The sequence below is a fragment of the Pogona vitticeps genome, chromosome 4 (genome assembly GCF_051106095.1).
Source record: "Pogona vitticeps strain Pit_001003342236 chromosome 4, PviZW2.1, whole genome shotgun sequence".
Taxonomy (NCBI): domain Eukaryota; kingdom Metazoa; phylum Chordata; class Lepidosauria; order Squamata; family Agamidae; genus Pogona; species Pogona vitticeps.
The window spans coordinates 150,742,094-150,766,500 of record NC_135786.1 but is presented as its reverse complement, the minus strand read 5'-3'; the positions used below and the strand labels follow the sequence as shown (position 1 = coordinate 150,766,500).

At 41.2% G+C, this 24,407-nt stretch overlaps 1 protein-coding gene and 1 long non-coding RNA gene across 6 annotated transcripts in view; one reads left to right on the top strand and one right to left on the bottom strand.

Annotated features, from left to right (window-relative positions):
* CDH9 (cadherin 9) overlaps nt 1-24,407 on the top strand; it is a 237,858-nt gene that overhangs the window by 15,488 nt on the left and 197,963 nt on the right. For all 3 annotated transcript variants that reach the window (XM_078392718.1, XM_020809332.3, XM_078392719.1), the window contains exon 1: nt 1-24,407. This exon is cut by the window's left edge and continues 15,488 nt beyond it. The gene's annotated coding sequence lies outside the window, so the exon portion shown is untranslated.
* Nucleotides 1-24,407, bottom strand: part of LOC140706834 (uncharacterized) — a 209,146-nt gene that overhangs the window by 115,543 nt on the left and 69,196 nt on the right. The gene's annotated exons all lie outside the window — the stretch shown is intronic.

Genomic DNA, 24,407 nt, shown 5'->3' with positions numbered 1-24,407 from the left:
AACTTCCTCAGTGCCCGACGGAGCCGAAAAGCCTGGTTTGCTGCCAAATACCTCCTTGCCTCCAGTCCTCCTGAGGGGAAACTTTACTTCACCGGCAAATGTCATGTTGTGCTGAAGACAAACTCCATGCTTCATGCATGCCTCTGCCAAAGGGACCTCTCATTCTGCTGGGGCTAAATATAACTCCTTCAATGCCATGGCCTTCTTTGCCGTGTGGTAAACTCTCCTGGGGGGACCCAATTTGTGGGTGAATAACTTGGAGTTCTGATATCCAATCTTCACCAAATTTGTCAGGCAATCTTCACCAAACTTGTCAGGACCGCCTCTTTCCATATGAGCCTACCCGGCAATTAAGATCTAGCCAAGGAGCCCTTTTGAAAGGGCCGTCCCTCAAGGAGGTAAGAGGGATGGCTTGTAGACAAAGGGCCTTCTCAGCAGCTGCCCCCAGACTATGGAATGCCCTCCCAACTGAAATTCGTCTGGCGCCGACGTTGATGACATTTCGGCGCCAGGTCAAAACCTTCCTGTTCCAGAAGGCTTTTAACTGAAATAACATCAACTGGTGGGTCCTGATGATGGCAATTTAAATTGTATTTTAATTGTATTTTAATCATTTTATTTTTATTGTACTGAATTTTAATTATTGTAAGCCGCCCAGAGACCTCTGGGTAGAGTGGGCGGCATATAAATGAATGAATGAATGAATGAATGAATGAATGAATGAATGAATGAATGAATGAATAAATAAATAAATAAATAAATAAATAAATAAATAAAATGTTGGGAAAAGACATAGGAAGTGCCATTGTGATTCTGGATTCTCTAAGTACCTGGGGGAAGATTTCCTGGGGGTGTCCTCTTTGTGACTATATAACTCGAGGGTCCATGATCCAATGTTCACCAAACTTTCAAGTCTTATATAAACCTGTCTGAGGAAGCTTTCCTGCAACTTTGGTGTCTCTAGGTCATCGAGGGCCAGTGTTATAGCCATTTAAAGTGCAGATGAATTGACAGATTGATTGATCCGTTAACCTTGACGAATAATGGATCAAAACAAACAGCCATATTTTTAAAATTTGTCTGCAATTCTAATCAGGACATAATAAAAATCATCTGGTCTTTAGCAGACCAAAGTGGAGATGTTTGGCCACAATGCACAATACCACTTTTAGTGAAGACCAAACACAGCATTTCAGCACAAATACCTCATACCAACTTTCAAGCATGGTGGTGGAGAAGTGATGATTTGGGCTTGTTTTGCAGCCACATGATGTGAGCATCTTGCAGTCATTGAGTCAACCATGAACTCCTCTGTTTATCAAAGTATTCTACAGTCAAATGTGAGGCCATCTGTCTGACAGCTAAAGTTTGGCCAAAACTGGGTCATTCAAAAGGGCAATAATTCCAAGCACACCAGCAAATCTACAACAGAATGGCTGAAAAAGAAAAGAATCAAGGTGTTGCAATGTCCCAGTCAAAGTCCAGACCTCGATCTGATTGTAATGCTGTGGTGGGACCATAAAAGAGCTATGCATAAACAAATGCCCACAAGTCTCAATGAACTGAAGCAACATTGTAAAGAAAAGTGGCCCAAAATTCCTCCACAATGATGTGAGAGACTGATAAAGTATTGCATAAAATGATTGCTTCAAGTTATTGCTGCTAAAAGTGGTTCTACAAGTTATTGAATCATAAGATGTACTTGGGTTGTTGGGTTTTTTAGATGTACTTGGTTTTTCACACATGGCTTCTCCATTTGGGGTTTATTTTTGTAAAATAAATCTTGACACATCATGTGACATGCCATGTGTTGTTGTTCATCTGAGGTTGTATTTACCTAATTTTCAGACTTGCTAAGGACCAGATCATTTTTATTATGTCCTGATACGTAAAACCACAGAATTCAAAGAGGGTGTATTTTCTTTTTCATATGCTGTAGCATTATAAATGGGTGGCCAACTTATTTTCTAAAAGTGAAGAATCACAGAAGTCACAGCTGTTCTGTTGTGTTCCTATAGTGTATTATAGTTACAGTTTTGTCCTCCTAACTGAAAGATAGTAGGGCATGCACTGCTTGGAGCACCTCTGATTGTCCAGGGTGTGCTGTAGAAAGTGAGAATTGTGGAAGAGTTGGAGAAATGGGCCCACTGCTTGTGCTACCGATTCAGAAGGGGACTGTGGAGATGACACAGTAGGAAAAAAATGTAAAGGAAAGTTCCTGCAGAGGCCATAGAGAAGAGACCAGCAGTTGATGAATGATCTGACTAGGATGGAAAAAGTTTTTCATTATATTCTACAGTCTCCGTGAGAGCAGCTTCTCTAGGCCCTGTGAGACTCATTGTGAGAAGAAACATGCCTCACCATGAGAATTTGCACACTGGCAGTTTCAGAGACATAAATTGTGGAGGAAAACCATGCACATCTCAAAACGGGAGGAGTTAAAATTATGTACTATTGAAGCATGCTTTAATCCATGGAGAAGAACAAGAACATTTGTCAAAATGAAATGTGCACAGGAGCGATAATATGTAAAACATGTGCAAACTGATATGAAACAAAGACAGAAAATGCAGGTGGGATTAAAGTGAAAAATCAAGACTGAAGCCTTACATAATCAGTACCCAAGTAGGTGGACTCCCCACTTGTTGTGGGGAACACATTACCTCTGCCTTCCTCATCTCATGAAAAAGGATGCTACACTTTACATAGCAAAGGACAGCCTGAATGTTGACAGCAAAAATGGCAATGGTCTTTAGGCTGTCACTTTCATCACAGCTACCATTTTTGTTGTCTAAAGACTGCTGCCATTTTTGTTGTTGACATTCAGGCTGCCCTTTGCTATGCAAAACTTGCTATCCTTTTTTCCTCCTGGCAATATAGGCACAATATTATGCACCACTATCAGGCCATTTCCTGCAATTTTGAATTTCAGATACAGAAACCTAATACCCCACATTCATAAACCAGAAAAAAAATGTTTTGATGAATTGAATAATGACTGAACTGGGCTTGAGAGACATATTTCGCTCAGCATTTATGCAGCCGCTGCCTTTCTGACTGAATGTGTGACAGAGCCTGTGCATGCGCTAGCCCTACATCCCAGTATTGTATAACCAGAGGTAGCTCTGAGAGGCTAAGCCCTATCTTTGGTTATTTACATCACAGGACTTCAGTAGCTGATATTCTTTTCTTTAGAGACTGTTCTTAACATTTCACATGCTTGTGAGTTGTTCACGCTTCACCTTCTTTCCTATTCCTAATTTTAAAAACTTGAATGGGATGAAGGTTAACCAAGTAACCTAACAGTTGCCATGTAAGGAGAAGTAAATTCAGGAGGAGAATGGCAGAAAGACATTATATGTAAAATTAAGAGGTCTACATTGTAAATATGCACATAAACTTTAGGTTCATGTGTGTGCCTAGATACTCATACTGTACATGGAGTAATTGTCAGAGCAGAGCTATGCCTCTTTAACAAAGAAATAAAGCAACAAGAGTGCATATAGAAAATCTTTCAGGAATGGATCAAGCAGAGAACATAGTGGTAAATTCATATTGCAATCTTGAATGTTCATAATAAAATTAATAATATAATTAATGATTTCTTTCAAACATTTTATTGATTTCACACATTTTATATTTAAATACAAAATATATTTAGTTTATTTAACAATGTTTTATATTTTGCAATTTTAAAATGTGAACTGTCACAGTAGTAGTTGCTCTGTTCATTTGTGATTTGTTCATTCATTGATTTATTGATTGATTGCTTAATCCATGAGCAAAACTGGCCTCAGAGTCTATGTGAACCCAAGACATGTAGAGATGCATAACAGATCTGATCCATTATGATGCTGGTGCGAGTCTGGAAAAGCAATTTTTCTGCTGGTGTCTTTCTGGAAAAGAGCATCAACTCTACTACTGGTTTCAGTTAATCGAGTTTAATAACATGGGCATTCACTAGGAAGGTACAGAGAAATAGGATTTCACACATTGTTGTGACAGAATGAGGAGAGACGGGAGAGAAAGGCCTCTTTTAGTGTCCACAATTGCAGTGGCGAAAGAAGTAAAAAACTATTATATCAAAGATGATGGCATTTGCCAGGCCCCCCCTTGGCTACAAAAGAGCAATCTGGTTCTCTTATTTGATCTGTCACTGGTTATCAGTAAACAAGAAAGATCTGAAAAAGTGACAGGGACACAGAGAGCCACATAGACAGCAGAACTCTGGATAGTGTTTTCTCACCAAAGATGGTGTGTGTTTGGGGCACACATACCTTAAAAAATCCACAATTCCAGAGAGATTAAATAATCCTACCCGACCCTCTAATCCAATACTTGGAAATAGTCATTTTCTCACAGGAAATAAAAGAGCAAAAGTAAACTAAACTAGAAAATACCGCTCATCACAAGTTAAGGTTGTAATTTTTTTTTTTTTTGCAAGATTGCTCTTTCTCAATAAGACAGGGTGTCTCAATATGCTGAGATAGCTTGTCAAGAAATCACTGACTCCTGGAAAATTATATGTGCAGCATGAGGAGAGACAAGAGCTTTTCTTTCCGTGTTAAGGTCCCACAATTCGTGCAAAATATTTTGGAAACCTATGCATGTGTCTTTTCCCTTTGAGAAGCAGTACACGCACACACAAACACAGACCAAGCCCAGAAGCATTGGCTGATCGTTCAAAAAGGTGCAAACATTCCAGAGGCTTCATGGGTTTTCCAAAACCAAGGTCAACCCTGACTCATCATAATATGTGATCTGGCAGCAGGTGAAGGAGCAGGATGAAGCTAAACCCATTGAGAGCTATTTGCACTACTGCCACATTCTCATGGTCTCAGTGGGATGTGATGCATCAGTTTTTCACTCCAGTCTGTGCACCAGACTCTGGCGTGGCAGTTAACTTTGCTGCAGAGCTTCCATTGGGAGATCCCAGCCAATGGCCAACCTCAGAAACAATGATACAGTACTATATTCTTTGGTTGGTCTAAGGGACCAGTGTTGGACCATTAACACCATTTTTTGTTTTGTTTTTTACCTTTGCATTACAGCTGCTGCACATCATACTTCTGAAGAATAGTGAAGAATCCTGTGACCCAGCTGGCCAACATAAAATTCCTATCCCTGACGGTAGGTGGTCTGTATGTCACCTGCTGCACATATGCAAGATATCACACCTGTTAATCAGGTCCTACATTTACGGTACAAGTGTACACTGGGCAAAAGGCCTTTGGACGTATGTACTGAACTGGCCTTCAGATATATGGCCTATGGAATTGAATACTGACATGTGAAATGGGTTGCCTATGGAATGACATGGAGGACATCTTCGGTTTATTTCATATACAGCACAATTAACTGTTTTCTGTTGGCAAAAAGGGCTCAGGATTCATTCCAGTCTGGACTTTTGCATGATGGCATGAGTGAATAAGAGATAGATACATGATCAAGGCTCTGGCTGAGCTGGAAAACAATGGAACAGTTTGGACAGGCTACAAGGCTGAATATTACCAGGCCCAGAATGCACACTGATGAGATGCTATGGTCACATCATGTGCCGCAGAACAAATCAATGATTTTATTTTCTGGGAATAAAGAGAAGTAATGCAGTGCACTTTTTCCCAGTTTGCCATCTACTAACACAGAACTTAATTTTAGGGGTGATGGTAAAGAAGCAGCCAGAATGCAGGAAAATTAGGGGCATCAGTGGAGCAAGGAATAATTGTTGATTGGGACCCAGAGTCACATTCATTCACACTCACGTTTACTCACTTTTCCTCTAGTAATTTTTACTTTTGCAGATTTTGATTGTTCTGGGGCCGTTTGTCCTTAGCTTGCCTTGATTTTAGAGAAGTTTCAGCTTTTTCAGTGGGTTAGACTAATCCTTCTGGGAGATTCTACACCTCTCTAATTGCATGTGCATGCATGTATACGTGTGCATGCACACACACACATTCACACACAGAGAGAGATTTCAGTACTTTTTTCCTTCTGAGTTTCCTTCTTAGTTTTCTCTCTGAATTTTCCTAGATCATTTTCCCTGCACATTCTCTTGAATCTTCAGGAACTCGTTCTTTCAGATAGGTAGCTATATGCCTTTCTTTCTCAATCTTTAGGCCAAACAACTGGAATACAGTGAGCTTCAACTAAAGATCTGGTGGAAGGTTAGAGGCAAATGTCATGTTTCATAAATGGCTAGCCGTGGCTGATTTTGCATAACTGTAATTTCATTTGATACTTGAATACAGGTTGTTCTGCTTTATGTTGTGTTTTCATTTGATGAGTCTTATTCCCTGTTTATTTGCTGTGATTTAAATAAATCTTCAAACTAATTGCATCTCTGGATAGCCTCAGATCATCTCTGGTTATACCTTCTGCCCACTGGGGCAAATAAAGCATCTTGTTTTTAATATGACATCTAATATGATGTCTCTTTAATTCCATCCTCTCTATTCAAACTGGTGTGGATTTATCACCATAGTGTCCTGCATTGGGTCGTACTTGGGCATCATGATTGCGATAAGAGAGAAATGTGGTGGAAGTTACTCCTGTCAAGCATCATAAAATAAGCCACTCAGCTGGGCACATCCAATGTCATAATTACACAACTGAGGGAGAGTTTGTTGGAGAGGTGGGCATGGTGGGGTCTAGGAGTTCATAAGGCTGATATGGCTTAAAAAGTGTCACCAGAACTGTGGGGTAAATTGCTGTAGCCACTGGGGCTACTAGAGTCACCACTATAACACCTATTTCAAGGAGGCAGCACTTTGCTGGCTGTATGGGCTGTACTTCTCAGACACTGGGCAGACAATGTGGCTACATTCCTTATGGAAAAGTATTTTGTCTTGGAAATACATCAGCTTGCCAAGACCTGGCCTGGATCCTACTGGGGCCTTGACCACATGTTAAGATAGTTGTAGGCCATGGGGTAGATCCATTTTTAGAGGAATGTGTCTTCTATGTCTCAATACCTGTTTTGGAGATCCCATACATTGGATGACAGAGGAACCATACAATTGTTAGGCACACAGGTGGCACCTAATTTCATCCATTTTCTTTAGTTTTTCTAAGCAGCTAGACTGGGGCAGTTCAGCATCTGGTACCTCGGTCATCCAGTTCTTGAATTCATTGCCCTCTGCTGCATCAAAATTATTATGGTGTAATCAACAAACCTTTAGCCAACTGCCCCCTCAACCCCAACTGTGATGTGTTAGATTTCTCTCTATGACTTCATCCCTGCAAGCAGCCATGTTGCCTGGGCCCCAAGGCAACTGTTTTAAAATCCATGCAACAAGATAACAGGTATCAAGAAGTGCCCTCTGCACAATTTTCACAATTAGGTGTACAACTGTGTAACTGGTTTTTTGCAAATGACAGAATTCTCACCAGTACAGGAAGGAAATAGCTTGCTATCTCTTAGGCAGTGGTTTTTCATTTTCATCCACAAAAACAGGACAAGTGCAGATTTACGAGCTTTAAAAAGCAGCTCTATGAAATATGAGACTTCTCAATGATACCAGCAGGAAATATCTTTCTATCTCACATGCAAAGAGAAACTTTTGCACCTTCTTATGCATGGGGGGGGGGGAAAGGTGAGGATTTACATCCCTATTTCATGTGTGTAGGATTCCTGTAGCTAGCCTTGCGTATATTCTCACATGGACACAAAACTGAAAAATGTTATAGATAAATGTGTGCTTCTTTCATGCCATAAACCCAATCCAGATGCTTAGCAGGTTTGGGTCCAACACCTATACTGAATCACATGAACAGAGGCCAGAGGGAATAGAACAAAAACTTAGTGTGAGAACTCCATTGCTTGAAAAGTTTTTTTAAGTGATGTGGTTTTCTTTAAATGTAACTATTTTAAGATATTACTTCATTATATTTTTTAGAAATAAAAATATACTTGGATTTTTTTTTAAAAAATGGCCAAGAATAGCCAATAATCCTACTCAATGAGCCACCAAATGACAACATTTTAGAAAGTAGTGAGGAAAAACTACTGATTGCTATGTTAAAAAATTAATATAGTTGCAGTTCATTAAATTCTTTCTTAAAAGTAACATACTGTAATTACATCCTCGTAAATGATATTTCTAAGCTCATTGGAACACATGCCGTGTATACAGAGGAATCCACATTCGGTTACTTACATGACCAGTTGCAAAAGGATAAGATAGGTAACCTGGAATTCTTGGAGATATGCTGATAATGATAATAGGAAGTATCATTCTACATGGACAAACTGGCTTTGATTCAAGGAATGAATGTAATGATGGCAAACTGCTTGTATGATGGAGAGTCACAAGATCAATTTGATTGGCACTTGTACACAAGGACTTCATTGAATACAGTGTTCATTATGGTGATTTCTGCTTATACAAAGGTGCTGTGCCCAATCCTGCATAGCTAAACTGGTAGAATGTTTTTGCTTCATCAACATTAAATAGTATCTTGGCCACGATAAGGAATATGTCAACTTGCTATGTATACTCTCCACTATGCAGTAATATCTTAAAAAGCAGAGACATCATCTTGCCAACAAAAGTCCGAATAGTCAAAGCTATGGTTTTTCCTGTAGTGTTGTATGGAAGTGAAAGCTGGACCATAAAGAAAGCTGACCGCCGAAGAATTGATGCCTTTGAATTGTGGTGCTGGAGGAGGCTCTTGAGAGTTCCCTGGACTGCAAAGAGAACAAACCTATCAATTCTAAAGGAAATCAACCCCAAGTGCTCATTGGAAGGACAGATCCTGAAGCTGAGGCTCCAGTACTTTGGCCATCTCATAAGAAGAGAAGACTCCTTGGAAAAGACTTTGATGTTGGGAAAGTGTGAAGGCAAGAGGAGAAGGGGACGACCGAGGATGAGATGGTTGGACAGTGTCATCGAAGCAACCAACATGAATTTGACACAACTCCGGGAGGCGGTGGAAGATAGGAGGGCCTGGCGTGCTGTGGTCCATGGGGTCACGAAGAGTCGGACACGACTAAACGACTGAACAAACAAACAAAACATGCAGTAATATCATCTGTCCATGCAGTGGTCTGTATGTTTATAAGATGATGTGATTTCCACACAAGGAGAAGAATTCTACACTTTGTATTTCTGGTTGTGTCAGGCAGTGCATAACACATGCCTGTCACACACAGCCTATAAAGTATGTTGTGCAAGGAGCAAGCTGCATGCCTAATGCTCTGTCATCAGAAGTGGGCCACCACTGAAAAGCATCTCAAGAAGGTCACAAAGAGCTTTTCCACAAAGTGTAGTTCTAGAAAAAGGAAGACTATAAAAGGAGTTGGAATGTGCTAAATTTTTAACTAAATGCCAAAGCCTTCATATAAATATGTATTTAACTGCCATGAAAAAAGTAAGAGAAGAACTTCACAGAAAAGAGAGTCTCAAAGCCCTCAAGGTCATATTTGACCTCACAGCAGCTGGCTCTCCTTATTAAGAGAAAAATGAGATTTTATGCCCCATTTTAAGACCCATTTTAGAAAGCTATCAAGGTGCCCCCAGAATCGGTATTGCATATGTATCACCACCATCTAACACAAAAGTTTTTCATATGTGTCCTTTTTTGGTGAAATGTAAGAACAGGAAGCATCACTTCTATTCCATGCTGTTAAATAAGCCTATAAAGCAGGTAAATTGTATCATTTTTCATAATCAGGAACAAAATACAAGATTAATGATTTGAAGTAAAACAGAAATTATCCAGATATTTTATATGTGTTTTCTCTGTTTAAATACTAATGCACTGAGGTTGAACTTTGGAAGACGTACATCTCCTCAGCATGCATTAACCAAGCTTTGGGCTAATCCCTGATAGCAAAATTCAGTGGCAACTTTTGATTTGAAGATGACGTACATTTTAATCATTTTTTTTCAAAATCATAGACTCATAGAATAATTGAGTTGGAAGGGGCCTACATATAGGGCCATTGAGTCTAGCCCCCTGCTCAATGAAGTCTTCTAGATGTCTCACAATATTTCCCAGAAGGTTTTTTTTTTGGGGGGGGGGCTATTATTTTGACAAAACACTACTTTCTTTGAAAGTACTGGCTCAGTTTATATCAGGACGCTAAAATGACAATGGTCAAGCAACTGCCATCTTTGTTCTAACTTCTAGGAAAAGGTTTGTGTTTGTGGTATTTATATCGCAATTTGCACACTAAGGAGGGCCCATTAGTTTTCATTGTAAAAGAAATGCAAATTACACGGTCTAATATCTGTCTGTAGAAAAAGAAAGGATTAAGAACAAAATCTGTTATTCCTTTGTTGAGTTCTTCTCATCCATTATCAATCCTGGAATTTTAATTGTTTCATGAATGGCTGGAAAGTTTCCCAGTACTTATGACCTACTTCTTCTGACCTCCATAAGGCAGTCCCTCTTTCCCCTCAACAAACTAAACACATACCCTTCAGCATTAACTCTACTTGTAGCTGTCAGTATAGATTGCCTACTGACGTGTTTCATTTATTTCATACAAATTTGCTATTTTGAAAGAATGCTTCCCACCTGAAAGTGAAATCATGTAGCATACATCACACTGTGACATCCTTGGATGTATCCACATATATTGTTTGAAGAATCCCATTTTATTTGCCATGGAATATATATATTTGAAAGGGAGATTGAAAAAAAAATACAATGATAGATAAAAAATTGTGATATGCTGATTGTATCATACAATCTTCCATCCCTTTCACTGTGATATAGTATTTCATCCTTTGAAACTGGTACCATATGAGTCTGGCTGCTTTGTGAGAGGAGGTACAATCACATATAATATATTCTGGCATGAGGAAAGTGCAGTTGCAAATTAATTTGAAGGAGAGATGAAAGTGAAAGGCCCTGAAATGGCATCTTGAAAACTATGGCTATAAAAGTTGATCACATTGAGTACCAGACAATTCTGCAAATGGGATACATTTGTAGCTAACAATCAAGCTGAGGGATATTAATTTTCTCTATTATAAAGGCCAGCATTCTAGAATAGAGAAACCCAGCTTGGATATGGAAAATAATGTTTGTTCTGTGAGAGTTCCTTCTCCCACCCCCAAATCCAACACAGGCTTTACACAAAGACTGTAATTCCAATTTAGAGAGTTCCTAAATATACTGTCTCTCTTTCAAAATCCAGGGAGGGGTTCTGCTGATGGAAGCAGGAATGGTTCTTAAGAGCTGGGTTATTCAGGACCATGATGAAAAAGGCTCATCCCAATGGTTTTCCTGAGTGAACTTCTTTACTTTGCTCTAAGAGATGAATTCATTCCATATATGGAAAGGTAAAATGTTTTCAACTTTGGTGGAGCGAGTGCATAATCTGCTCTCCTCCAAATAGTGGACTGAAGACCAAGGGAACTCCCACATGCTCACTCTTCTTTGCTCCTATATAGACATGGGCACTTCATATTCATATCCAAAGGATACAAATATGGAGCACAGCACCGCAGATGCCATGGAAGTTCATTTCTGCCCCATAGAACCAGTCCTGTCCACTCACTGGGCTCTATGTGGCACACATGTCTGTCAGCATCATTGCTGTGCTAATCATGCAAATAGTCCCACCAGCACTTCCCCACCTCTCTCCACAGCTGACCACTCCAGTGAGGAGGTGGGAAGATGAATCTCCCCACTCAGCTGCTAAGCAGACCAGCTGTGGTGAGAGGTTCTAGGGCCCTGTGGTACCACCCTTCATATTCATATCTCCTGGATACAAATATGGAGCACCCATGTCTACTCCTACATTTTCCTTCCTCTATCCCATTGTCAAAGAATTTTCAGAAGGGCAAAACAAAGAGTCTGAATGCCACAGCATCAGTACTCCCATTTTACTCTCCCTTCCCATCGGTTCCCTCCATTTTTCTTCACGCAAACTGTCTAAGCAACCCTGTGTTAACCTTCCACCCACATATTACCAGTTGGATCAAGAACTAATGATATCCCAAAGGTGCTGCCAAATGATGAATGATCCTCGGATGGTCATTGTCTATTCCTGCTGAATTTAGTTTAATATGGAATAAACATCCCCATACATTTGAGACTGTGCACCTGGCTACACATCTGAGTTCACATGCATCTGAAAACAGTGCTTTATAAACTGAGCACATCTATAGTTGTATATACATTTGCTGCACATATTGGCATCTTGTAAGCCATGAGAGGACTGTCCACCTAAGATTCCCCCAAGTGTTGTCCCTAGTTTAAATGACTCTCTGCAAAAGTCAAAGAGAACTCTGAGGAAATGTGTTTGAAGATATGTCGCCCACAAAGGAAATCCTGCCCTCTGTATGACTCTTCGAAATGTCCTGACATTTGCTCTGCTTCAGTTCCCAACTCATTCCCAGATTGGAAACCAGGGATGGCCTATGAGTTAGGAAATTATTCAAAATCCAACAAAAAGCAGAGCCATTATCCCCCGACCCTGGAATAAGACATGAGACAACTGTTATGGAATAAAACATGGGACACACTTTATTTAAATTCCATATTCATCATCAAAGAAAAAAGGGGGGTCCTGCAGTAGTGCGGATTGAGGTTCTGCAGAGGGATCTCAACGGACCCCTACCAAACTATGGGCGAGTCCAGAGCCCCAAGATCTTGCAGTTGTGAAGACAGCGAGAACCTGGCCGGCCCAAATTTGACCACCCCCGGACCTCAAGTTCCCTTCTTCTTGTTGACTGTTGGTCCGGGAGTGGTCCCAGCAGATCTTCTCCCCCAAGCACTGTAATCACACAATTTGCTGTGCTGGGAGCTATACCTTACCTGCATTTGTGATAGGACTTACTGAAACCTGTTTTATCTGCACTACCTACCCGTATGACTGATTGACCACCTTATTATGCCAACCCATCCTAGCCAATGCGGGATAGGTGAAAAATAGTGGGTGGGCTGTTGAAGAGGAAGAGTCCCAAGGTAAGTGGACCTCTTCTTTATATAACCTCCTTGTTTGATGCCCGGATGTTTGGCGAGACCCAGATGTCTCGCGCCCTCCTAGGCAGGAGATAATGGTGTCCTGCACCAGTACATTAAATGCCAGCAGATCGGGCATTTGTCAGTTTATCAGCTGATCTGAAGCAAAGCAAGGAAGCCTGAAGGGACACTCAGATTTAATCAGGTTCTTCTTGCATTGGCATATGGGGGAAACAGATCCTGACAGACGTTGCCTCCATAGAGTGTAGAGAGGTAGCCTCTCTAGGCTTCCCCATGGAAGGAATCCTCACAATTTTTAATGGTGCACTGGTGCACTTTGCAGAGGACACAAAGAAGCAGTGTGGGACTGTCATGGAGGTAAAAGGTTGTGCTACCACCTGCCATTTGATGGCTCCCTGTCCCATAATTTGATCTGGAAATCCCACTGAATTATGGAACTGGGAGTTTGTTTTTCACCAAAGGTCCTGTCCCTAGGATTTAGCCTGTACCCCACAAAAGTTAAAATACTTTTGAGTCTCCTAAAAAGCAGAGATTAGATATACATAAGCCATACACTGCATTGCTTCTCGCCATAGGAGGGGTGAATGTGATCAAGTGACCTGTATGCCTGTTCAGTCTGTGGTCTAAGTTGTGTTTGTGTAGGCAACTTTCCTTTGTGTGATATTTAGGTTGATTTTGGATGGGACAACTCTTCAAATACAGAAATGGTCTCTGTATAGTAGGGCACATGACTATACTATTGTCATGTGAGTCATCTCCCTTCACAGACATGACATATGTAGGGAATTCCATATATAGATACATAAATAAAAAGAAGTGTGTTTATGTACTTTTCACAATGCTGCTTATTGTAGGACAGGCTGAGGTATTAATTTAAGTTCAATCAATATTTTGGCTTATTGTTATGTTCTGTCTTTATGCATGCGGACTGACAATGTGGTAATGCTCAATTTGGTCATGAAAATCCATATTTTTAAAAAAACTACTGTAAGTTCAGAGGGACAGATCTAAAGAAAGAGAAGAAAACTCTCAGTGCAAACACAATAGGTAGATTCATTATTATCTAAGGTATTTCGGCTTCCTGCTTCCCTTTAAAAAGACACCAACAGATTAAGTGCTATAAATGTAGGTACATTTTAAATTTCAAGGTGCCAGAAATATATACTTCCCCCCCCCAAAAAAAAAAAAATTAATGTGAGTACCTCAGTCGCTATTGTTGCTTCTCTTTTGCTAGTATGTGAAAGGCATGTGGGAAGCTTAATTTGGTACATGCAAAGCGAAGCAATAAAGGACAGTGGACCTGTGAATAGAGCAGTGATTTTATCTTTCCATTGAGTAGCCACATCTAAGTATTCAGCACCAGAGTTGAGAGGAAACGTTTCTGTGCCACAGGATGCCACTTCTACTTTCATCAACTTATTCTGCATATGTCTCATCTTTCCTTCAAGAAGTGTACATGGTCATATATATAGTCACTCACACTTTATTATTCTCACAGTTATGATAGAATGGGAGATGAAGACTGATCCAAAGTCACCAGAGATGTGTGAGGTATTTTATTTTGGCTTGATCTTCGGTGGGCTGAACTGGGTTCAAACTTCCCAGACAACCTACCTGGCAGAATCAGTTTGCTGTCCAGAACCTGCATGGGGATGGATATCCATGGTTGCACCCTCCATAAGTAAACACCATTTTAAAATATGCACAGAATTTTTTAAAAAAATAAGTTGAATGCATGCAGAACACTGCTTAATCACATCTCTGTAGCTGGGGATATGGTATTAAATAATTAGCCAAGCTCTACAGAGAGAAATATGACTTCTGCAACTGAAAAGAAAGGCGGTGTGGTGGCTAGAGTAAACTAAGGGAGATTTAGGTTCAGACCAACATCTAGTTCACCAGTGTGAGAGTTTTTTTAAAAAATATGCATGTCTATAAAGCCCACATCCACATCTGCCCCTCTATGTGTCATTTGTACAGAAATTTGCTTTGATCTCTCAAGAACAGGTGGAGATAGTGGCTGTGTTCAAATGAGGCAGGATGCATTCCTCATTTTCTTCTCCAAGGGTATGCATGTTTGTGCCCATGTTTCAAACTGGGTGCATCCGTTTCAAAGTTAAATTAAAGCCCTAAATTGCCTCCTTCCATATATGACATATACTCCTGCACAATGACCTAACAATGTTTTATTCCACTTCCCTCTGAGAGAAGATTTCCATGTTTGACTTCTAGTTTTGGCACTTGAGCGGTGGAATTCTCTCCACACAGAGTAATTGGGAACTTTTTCAATTTTAAAAAAGCAGCAACAAAAAACAAAACAAAAAAACCCAAAATAAGCATTTTTCAGATATTTTGAACTCTAACCTTCTAGTAAAAAAATAAAATAGCTTCTCCAAATCTACTATCTCTGAGAAAGAAGAGAGAACATGTTAGAACTACTGGGAAAAACTCCCATATCGCCAATATTCACACTCAAATACTGCACTCCCCAGGTTGTGACTATGTAACTCAAATAACACATGCTGCACCTTTAAAAATGCATTTAAATATCCGGTCATATATTGTATTATGATGTGTGTGAATGCAACTCAGAGGTTAATATCTGGGATAGAGATGGGCACAAATTAAAAAAATGGCAATTCGTTTTGATATGTTATTCGTCAAGGTTAATGGATCAACAAATACAAATATTCTTTGACAAATTGGCGGATTGATTGTCAATTTGTCTGCACTTTAAATGGCTATAACACTGGCCCCAAACCACCTAGAGACACCAAATTTGCAGGGTAGCTTCCTCAGACAGGCTAAGGGAATCCAGGCCACCCTTTGCAAAGATGGCAGCTGCAGCTTCCGTACCCTAAATGAAGCTGCAACTGCCATATTTGCAAAGGGGAGCCAGTCTCTATTTTTACATGCATGGCTGTGAGGCCAGAAGACCTTGGTAGCAGCGATTAAGGTAAGAGGGTGTCGGTGGGGGTGGTGTGGGGTGGTGTGGGGCCTAAGGTAGGGAAAGGAAGGGGGTTGGGGGTAAGCTGTGGTATTCGGTGGCTGTGGGGGGAGGCCTGCTCGGCGGCTGGTAGGCAGAATGATTTTGTTAGTTTTTTTATTTTTAATATGAAGGCCGAATAAAAATGGATAAATATTCATCCCTTCGTATTTGTGGGGGTCTCTGGAACCCACAAATACGGATCGATGAATATTTAACGAATTGGCTATATTCAATGGAAAAACCAATCTGTTTTTATATTCGTCCCCATCTCTAATCTGGGATGCTGATGCAATTTTGTGCAGCTCTTTATCTGAGCATCCAGTTCACAAATCCGCATCACATTTTCCCAGATGTGGCCTGCTTTTATATCTGAAATAAAAAAGGTAGTCAAGTGTGTAATTATCAAGACACACATAGTAACATGAGGAAATAAGCTCTCTTAATTTTCAAGCCTTTCACTTTAGTTGTTCTCGTAAAAAAAAAAAGTTTCCAGAAACAAAGTGAAACAGGTCAGCATGAAAGCCTTGTACTCCAGTTAGCTGGGAGGAACTTCTCTGACAGTTTCAGTCCACAGAGGACTGAAGACGAGTATAAAGAACCTGGAAGAAATCAAAAGACTTAACAAGTCATGCCCACCCCTGTGTTTATGTTTGTGTGTAGATATAACTATGTTTCATTTCTTCAAATCATGGAAGATGATACAGGGTGGATGAGGAGGAAAAACATTTCCAAGGCAGGATATCCAGTGATTGGGCTAAAATATACAACATTATAGTTCATTTCAGAGCTTCTCATAGGACTTTAGAATCACAGAATCATGCAGTTGGAAGGAACCTACAAGGCTATTGAGTCCAACTCTCTGATCAATGCAGGAATCCACATCAAAGTATATCTGACAGATGGTTGTCTAATTTTCTCTTGAATGCTTCCAGTGTTGGAGTGCTCACCGCTTCATGGGGATTAAGGATGGATTATATAACACAGATAGGAGCTGCCTGACCATTGAATTGAGTGATGTAGCTCTCTCAGGTGGTGGGTGATGTGGAAGAGGTAACAGTGGCTGCCTTGCTTAATGTCTGTGCTAGAGGACAGAACTCTGGGGCCTGACCTGTTCTTCTCAAGCTATCCTGCTGCCCCTTTCTGCCAGTAATATTGAACTAAGATTCAAAGGATAGTCTTGGCTGGCTTCTGTAGATGTAAGAGTGCATGGCATTTTGTCCTCTGCTTCAGGTACCAAAATGTCTTGTGTAAGCCTTGGAGACAAGCATCAATTCCCATGCCACACCAAGGAATTTAGTCATGATCCTGATTGCTTACTTACATTGTTAAGTAATTCAAACAGTTGTCTTCACCAGTCTCCCTGTTTTGTCATGATGGTGGCTAGAGATAAGCACAAACTGCCAGTTCATTGGTTCATGCATTCAGCACTTTGCAACCCTGACCTCTCCAGTGGACACCCGCTCAAACACAGCACCCAGAGGAGGCAGGGGTGCCTCACTTAACAATTACCTCGCATTACGACAAATCCGCTTTACGATGATCTTTTTGCGATCGCAATCGCAAAACAGTAGTCTAAATGGGGAAATTTCACTTAGCGATGATTGGTTCCCTGCTTCAGGAACCAATTTTTGCTATACGACGATCAAAACAGCTGATCGTCGGATTTTCAAAATGGCCACCGGGTGCTTAAAATGGCTACCTGATGTGCTTAGGGATGGATTCCTCGCTATACAGGCAGCGAAAATGGCCACCGTATGGAGGTTCTTCGCTGGACGGTGAGTTTTTCCCCACTGGAATGCATTGAGCGGGTGTCAATGTGTTTCAATGGGGTTTTTAATTTCGCTTTACAATGTTTTTGCTTAACTGCGATTTTCCTGGAATGGATTATTGCCGTTGAGCGAGGCACTACTGTACTGCATTTGAGTGGGCATCCACCAGAAGGGGAAGGGCTGAGAGATGCTGAATGCCTGTTTAGCTGTAATACAAACTAGCAGGAACTGCCAAACCAGCAGTTCGTGCCCATCTCTGGTATGGCATATCATCTTATTGGGTTGGTATATGGAGTGATGCTTCCTCCATATCCTGAACCAAAAGCTACATTTTATTATTAAACAATTAGACCATATCTGGTGGTAGAATGATTAAACAGTATACAGGAGAAGATAAATGTGTATGACTCTAATTGTGTCTTATGTACATTTTATATGATATGAGGATTATGCTACCCATGGAGACTTCAAGTCAATTTATTTCTCAATTAAATGTTTCTCCTGCATTGGCACAAGAAACAGGACTTGAGGAAACTAACAACAATAAAACAGAAACGGTTGCAAAATAGGAAAAATATCAACAATAATTCATTGTAATGAAAAGAAATAAACCACCACCACCACCAAATAAAAGCCATTCCAACAATCAAATTAGGTTAAAAGCCAATGCCCGTCTAAAATTCTGACTCTTTGTCTGCCAGTGGAAAGACAACAAAGATGGGGCTTACTGCAGGCTTGGATTGGTGCAGAATCCAGCTTTTGTATTTTCAAAGAATTCTCATTACAAGTGTAAAAAGGTCTATTCAATGCCAAGGGGATGGGGGAGGATGTTAGAAGTCATTTATTCAAGAATGCCACCTCTGGGCATGTGCTATTACACATCTGGGAGAGAGGGGAGCATTTCCCCCTCTCCAATAATGTGGAGGTGGGGCAGGTGAGTGATGCAATGGCATCACAGCATTACTGGCACTGGGGCTGGGGCAAGCCAAACATTGACCTCTTATGATTGCTGCTAACAGATGGGATGGTGATCAGCAGAACTACATCCAGGGATTAGGAAGGTGCATTGGCACTGTTGCATGATTTCTGTCCCACTAGGGGCCTCAGGGTGAGGCCATGACCTCTTAAGTCAGCTTCCCTTGCAGCCAGGTGGGCAAAGGAAGGAGTGGAGTCTGGGCAGAGGCCTCCCTTAATTGGTCGGAGGAGGCACAGAGGAAAGGGGAAAGAGGGCAACTTCAGCTCTCCATCTTTTGAGGGGTGTGAGTCACTGGTCGCAGTTGGAAGCCAGAGCCTGTGGAAGGCCTCCGGGAGACAGACACCTGAGGTTGCCGGGTGGTGCTACGTGGCTGTTGGGTGATGGGTTGGCACAGGTCATGGCCTTGCTTTCTGCAACATAGGGGGTGGCCTAACAGTTGCCCAGCCCATTCATGCAGAGGTAGTGACAGGCAAGGGATATACAGCCAGGTGGTGACCCCTGCCTTTCTGTGTGGCTTGTGACCTGCTGTATGGCATGGTCTAGTCCTGTCTGTGGGGCCTGCTTGGTGGGTGGACTCTGCCATTTAAGATAGCTCGATTGCCACCTAGGGAACTACCTAACATTTATCTGTGAGAGTTAGATTGTGCATACTGAATGTCTTATTAGGGTCATTATAATTTAGTTTCGACTTGATGGCACATAACGTAACAAAACAAACCATGACACCTTCATAATCAAGAAAAGCCTCCCTGCACCCTCTTTTTGGAAGACGGCATTGTCCTCAAGAGTCCAAATCACAGAATCTAACTTTTCATTCCTAGGGGTTATTTTCTGCATCTCTCTGGCCTCAGTGTTGCCAGAAAACTTCCTTTGTGCATCAGCTTCAGCTCTATGGTTGACTTGGCTGGAGTGGAGAGAGTGGGAAAGAAAGCAGAGTACTCCCAATCAGGACTAAATTGCTAAGTTATGTGCCCAAGGCAGTGCAGCCATTCTTATATATACATAATGAAGACACTTTCTTGTTAATAAGCAAATTGGACAAAATAGTCACGTATGCCTCGTGGCCAAACCCTGCTATTCAAATCTGAGAAGCAAAAGTTCTCTTTGAAATGCTTCGTATTGGTAACTTTTCTTTGTATTGGAAACTATACAGACTCGGTGATGAGAAATTGGCCGACCTGAAAGGAGATTGTAAAAATAGTTGTTCCGCTGTTACAGGAAAATGCACAGTAATGGCTGAAGAGATGTGGAAAATATTAAGGGGGAAATTGTAGCCATTTTTTTCATCACTATAGCACATCTTTGTGGGGGCGGTAATCTCATAATAATGTTTTGTTGTGCATTTGAGCCTTCTAATTCACCCCACCACTTCAGTAATTAGAACAGTAATGTTGCTGTCTTGCTGCCAAATGTATCTCCCCTCCCCCACCCCACTAATTGACATCCTTCTCATCTTGTTTGTCACCACTGCAAACATTTGGGGGCCACTACCTACATCTTATAATCTATTGCACTGGCCTTTACCCCATGGATACCAAAATCAGAGCAGAACTACTTAGAACTTTTTTTTTTACAGAATAATAGACAGATGCTGAAGTACTGCATACTGCCAGAACTGGACCCGGCATTTTTTTCCTACAAAAGAAAGACATTGGACCTTGAACTGACTGGGTGTTGTGAAACAGACAGCTCCAGGAGAACAACAGATGGGAGTTATGATAGCAATCTGATGCAATGGACTGGTTTCTGGTACACAGGTTGGCAGACAGTCATACCACTTAGCCTTGCCAACCACTGGCCTGGCTCCCTGGCATTCACATGTCTTGAGCAGGTATTTGCAAGGATGAGGCCTGTGCAAGTACAGTTACATGATGCTACCCAGAGCACCAGGTGATGCGAATTGCATATACCACTCTTCTCTGCCTCTACCCATAGAGGGCAAAATATCTGAAGGGCGAAGCCTCCTACATCCACAGGGCTCACACGTTTAGCTGCCATGGATTCTGTGGAAGCACAGGTGAGAAATCCTTGTGCTCAGCACCCACAGTATCCTTATGAGTGGGCAATGGAATAGGGCTCCAGAAAGGTACTCAAAATGCAGGCAAGTTGGTATGGGTGAAAGCAGCCCTTCAATTAACATAGAGGACAACCGGTTTAAGACTGTAAGGTTAAAATGTTCACTTTCAGAGGGGCTCAGAAATGTGCTGGCAACCAGGGTTGGTGGCATATTTTATCCACCAGCTCCAGATGAATTTATATGTGCCCTTTGTTGTTGCTGCTGTTGTGTGCTGTCAAGTAGTATAAATGAGCAGTGTCTAAAATGTCCTGTCCTCTTGAGGGAGTAGTCTCCTCTTTACCCACCCGCCCCATTCCAGAGAATAGAGGGCATTTTGGAGGACACAAAATGGTGGCCTAGTAGTCAACACAGCTGCTATTGGTGACACTTGCAAAGCTGAAAACAAAACAAAAACAAACAAACAAACAAACAAAAACACAAGGATTCCAGGGAGGAAGGGAGAAGAAAGTTTCGTAAATGAATGGTGAGTCCTACCTCTCTCCTTGAATTTCAGAAATCACTGAAACAGCTGCCTCAAAGGTTTCTTTCTACAAGCAAGGTGAACCTTAGGTGGACATTTGTGCACAGCAATAAGGGAAAACCTAGCTCATATTGTGAGCATAGCACTACTGGCTATGCAAGGCAATTAGAAGTGAATTATGCTTTTAAAAAAATAACATCATTTTTATTGGTCTACCAAGACCAATAAAGTAAGGTACTTGTAAAATGTTAGAAAACGGTGACTTTCAAACAGCATCTCAGGGCTCAGGCTCTGTGGAAATGTATCAGCCGTTTATCACAATCAGGACTGGTGGACAAACATCTCTGAAGGATAGCAGCTTGCTCACTGTTATTTATATATGGACATGTCAATGTCCTACCTTTATCAGCAAAAGTGAGATTAAAATGTGATCTGAGGTGTACTTTCAGTTCATTGTTAGGCAGAACATGCAAGAGAAGAAACAGTGAAATCTGTTTATATCCCTAAATAGTTCAGAATCCTTTGCAGTGTCTGAAGATCCTGTGTTAGACTGTGGGAAAGCTTCTTCAGGAGATAAACCTGTTGATGGGAAACAAACTTCCTGCAGGCAAAAAAATTATTTATTTATTTATTTATTTATTTATTGAGTGAGTGAGTGAGTGAGTGAGTGAGTGAGTGAGTGAGTGAGTGAGTGAGTGAGTGAGTTCATTCGCTCGTTCGCTTGTTCGTTTGTTCGTTTGTTCGTTCATTCGTTCATTAATGTATATGTCACCCACATTACCCAAAAGTCTCTGGGCGGCTTACAATGATTTAAATACAGTACATTACCACCACTAAGTATAGTTTTCCTTCAGTATTCCAAAGCACTCCTGTACAGTTTTATGATGATGAATCATCTACCAACATACTGCTGGATAACTCAGTCATTTAGGTATGGGAGTTTGATTCCCCACTTTGCCTCCTTGATGGGAGCTGGACTTGATGATCCATTCACAGGGTCCCTTTCAGCTCTGCAGTTCTCAGATTCTAAACACACACAAAAAAGCTTTCAAATGGCCCATTTCTCCAAAGTTCTGGAGTGACTGGTTGGAACACTGTAAGTGTTCTGAAACCCAGCTGCAGTTATTGCCACTGAACAATTTGAAACAATGGCTCATCATTTTGATGTAGTAGAATATGAAAAGTATCTTCCTAAACCATTGGGTTTCGCTGCTCAGGAAAAGCATAGCATGAACACAGAGCAGAGATGGCTGAATTTGACAGTTACAGGGCTATGCCTATAACTGATGAAGAAAATGTCACAGTGGATTGTCTTTAAAATATACCCTTTCTACAAGGATCTTGGAACCATGATGTAACGAATATTCTTCTTTTCCCTCCCTCCCTCCTTACTTCCTTTTTGCAACCTTTGAACAAAAATGATGTCTCAACCCATGGAGACATCCCATAAAAAAATTGATCGCTACTACAATACTTTTTTGCTGTTGCATGAGAACTAAGAAACCAAGGAATTTGTTTTTGTTTTTCTTATTGAGCAGCAGCACTGACCAAAAATAGAAAATAAAATAAAGAACAGCTACCAATGAAACAAAACTTGTACCATGAACAGCAACAGAAAGATGTTAGGCCAAGCAACTTAATTTTGCACAAAAACCCTGCATTCTGCACAAAATACAACTTTTAACAGAATGCAAGATTTTCATAGAAAATATTGGGATTTGTGCAAAATACATTATTTTGGGGAAAAATCAGTTCATGCATCTGCTTAGTTCTCCCCCCCCTCCAAAAAAAGAGAGAAGAAGAACCAGAAGAACAGGGTAGGATTCTATCTTGCTTCTCCTTAGGTTTTCTTTTAAAAACCCACTACTTTAAAAAAGAAATTGTCAAACTAGTCCTCATTTGAAATGGAATCATCCCACTTCTACACCCACCCTCAGCCTACATCCATCCATTTTGACCCCTACAACAGATAAATCAAGGAACTGCACCAGAAAGATAGATAGTGGATTGGCACTCATTCAGCATTCCATCATTTTGCTCTGTGAAACATTGTTAATGGACCACTTCTGATTAATTGAACTAATGCTTGGGAGTGCAGAATTATGCCCTTCCCTCTCAGTTTGAAAATCTGTCCTACTCTCAAGCTTGTGCCAGGTGCCCCACAGTGACATCTGGAAACTGACCAGGTGATTCCAGAACATACGTGTTTGATTCTTCATGTGTTGGCAGTGTGTAAACAGCATGATTTCAGGTGCAAACCCTGGGCAGAGATATGACACAATTGGAACCACAAACTTAGTAACTTGCTTGGCACTCGGAATCTTTTTTGTTAACTTTTGTCTCCTTAGCACACATTTCTCTGGCCCAATGCTGCTGTCCTTCCCTCCCCACCTCACAATTCTTTTTTAAAGCAACGTGTAGAAAGGGAGGGTGATGAAAGCTAGTGAGAAGTTATTCCTTTCCTTTTATGAAATTTGGAAAAAAACTGACACATTGGTTGCACAGGGCAATGCTGTTCAACAGGGCAGTGCTGAGTTCCCAGCTGGCACTGAATCACAATGCAAGAGGAGCAGGGTAATAAAAATCTGATGTCCAGCTGATTTACAGGCTGCAGGCATGAATGCCCCTTCTTCCAGGAAAAGGGCTGAACAGATTAAATGGGTCTCAGTCAGGGAGACTTCAAGCACAGCGCTTCTTTCTTGTACAAGGGGAGTCCTTGTCAAGCTCTCCTCTCTGTGCCCTCCTCCTTCATTCACTTGCAAATCGCTGTGTGCTTTGTACAGCCAAAGTCCCCCCCCCACAACACACACACACAAACACATGGTAGCCACATTCTCTCCACACCTTCCTCCCTCCTTCCCCAAACCTCCGCACACTGAGCACTGACTGCACCCTCATCAGCAGCGGCAGCTCTTCATCAGTGAGCGACGTTGTCTTATTAATCAGGGGGCTCTGAATGGAAACCAATCAGATAGAAGGTACCTTTGGCTTCAGTTTCCTAGTTGCCTAAGTTAAAAGTGATGCAGAGAGAGAGAGAGAGAGAGAGAGAGAGAGAGGAATCTCTTCTGAGTACAGAGAAGAGACAGCACTGGAGCTAACTGTTCACAGGCAGAAGGGAGAACAGGAAAGCACTGGATCAGCTGCGGACAGCCCAGCATCAAGGAAAACAGCTGCCACTTTCTCCAGGGAAGAGGAAG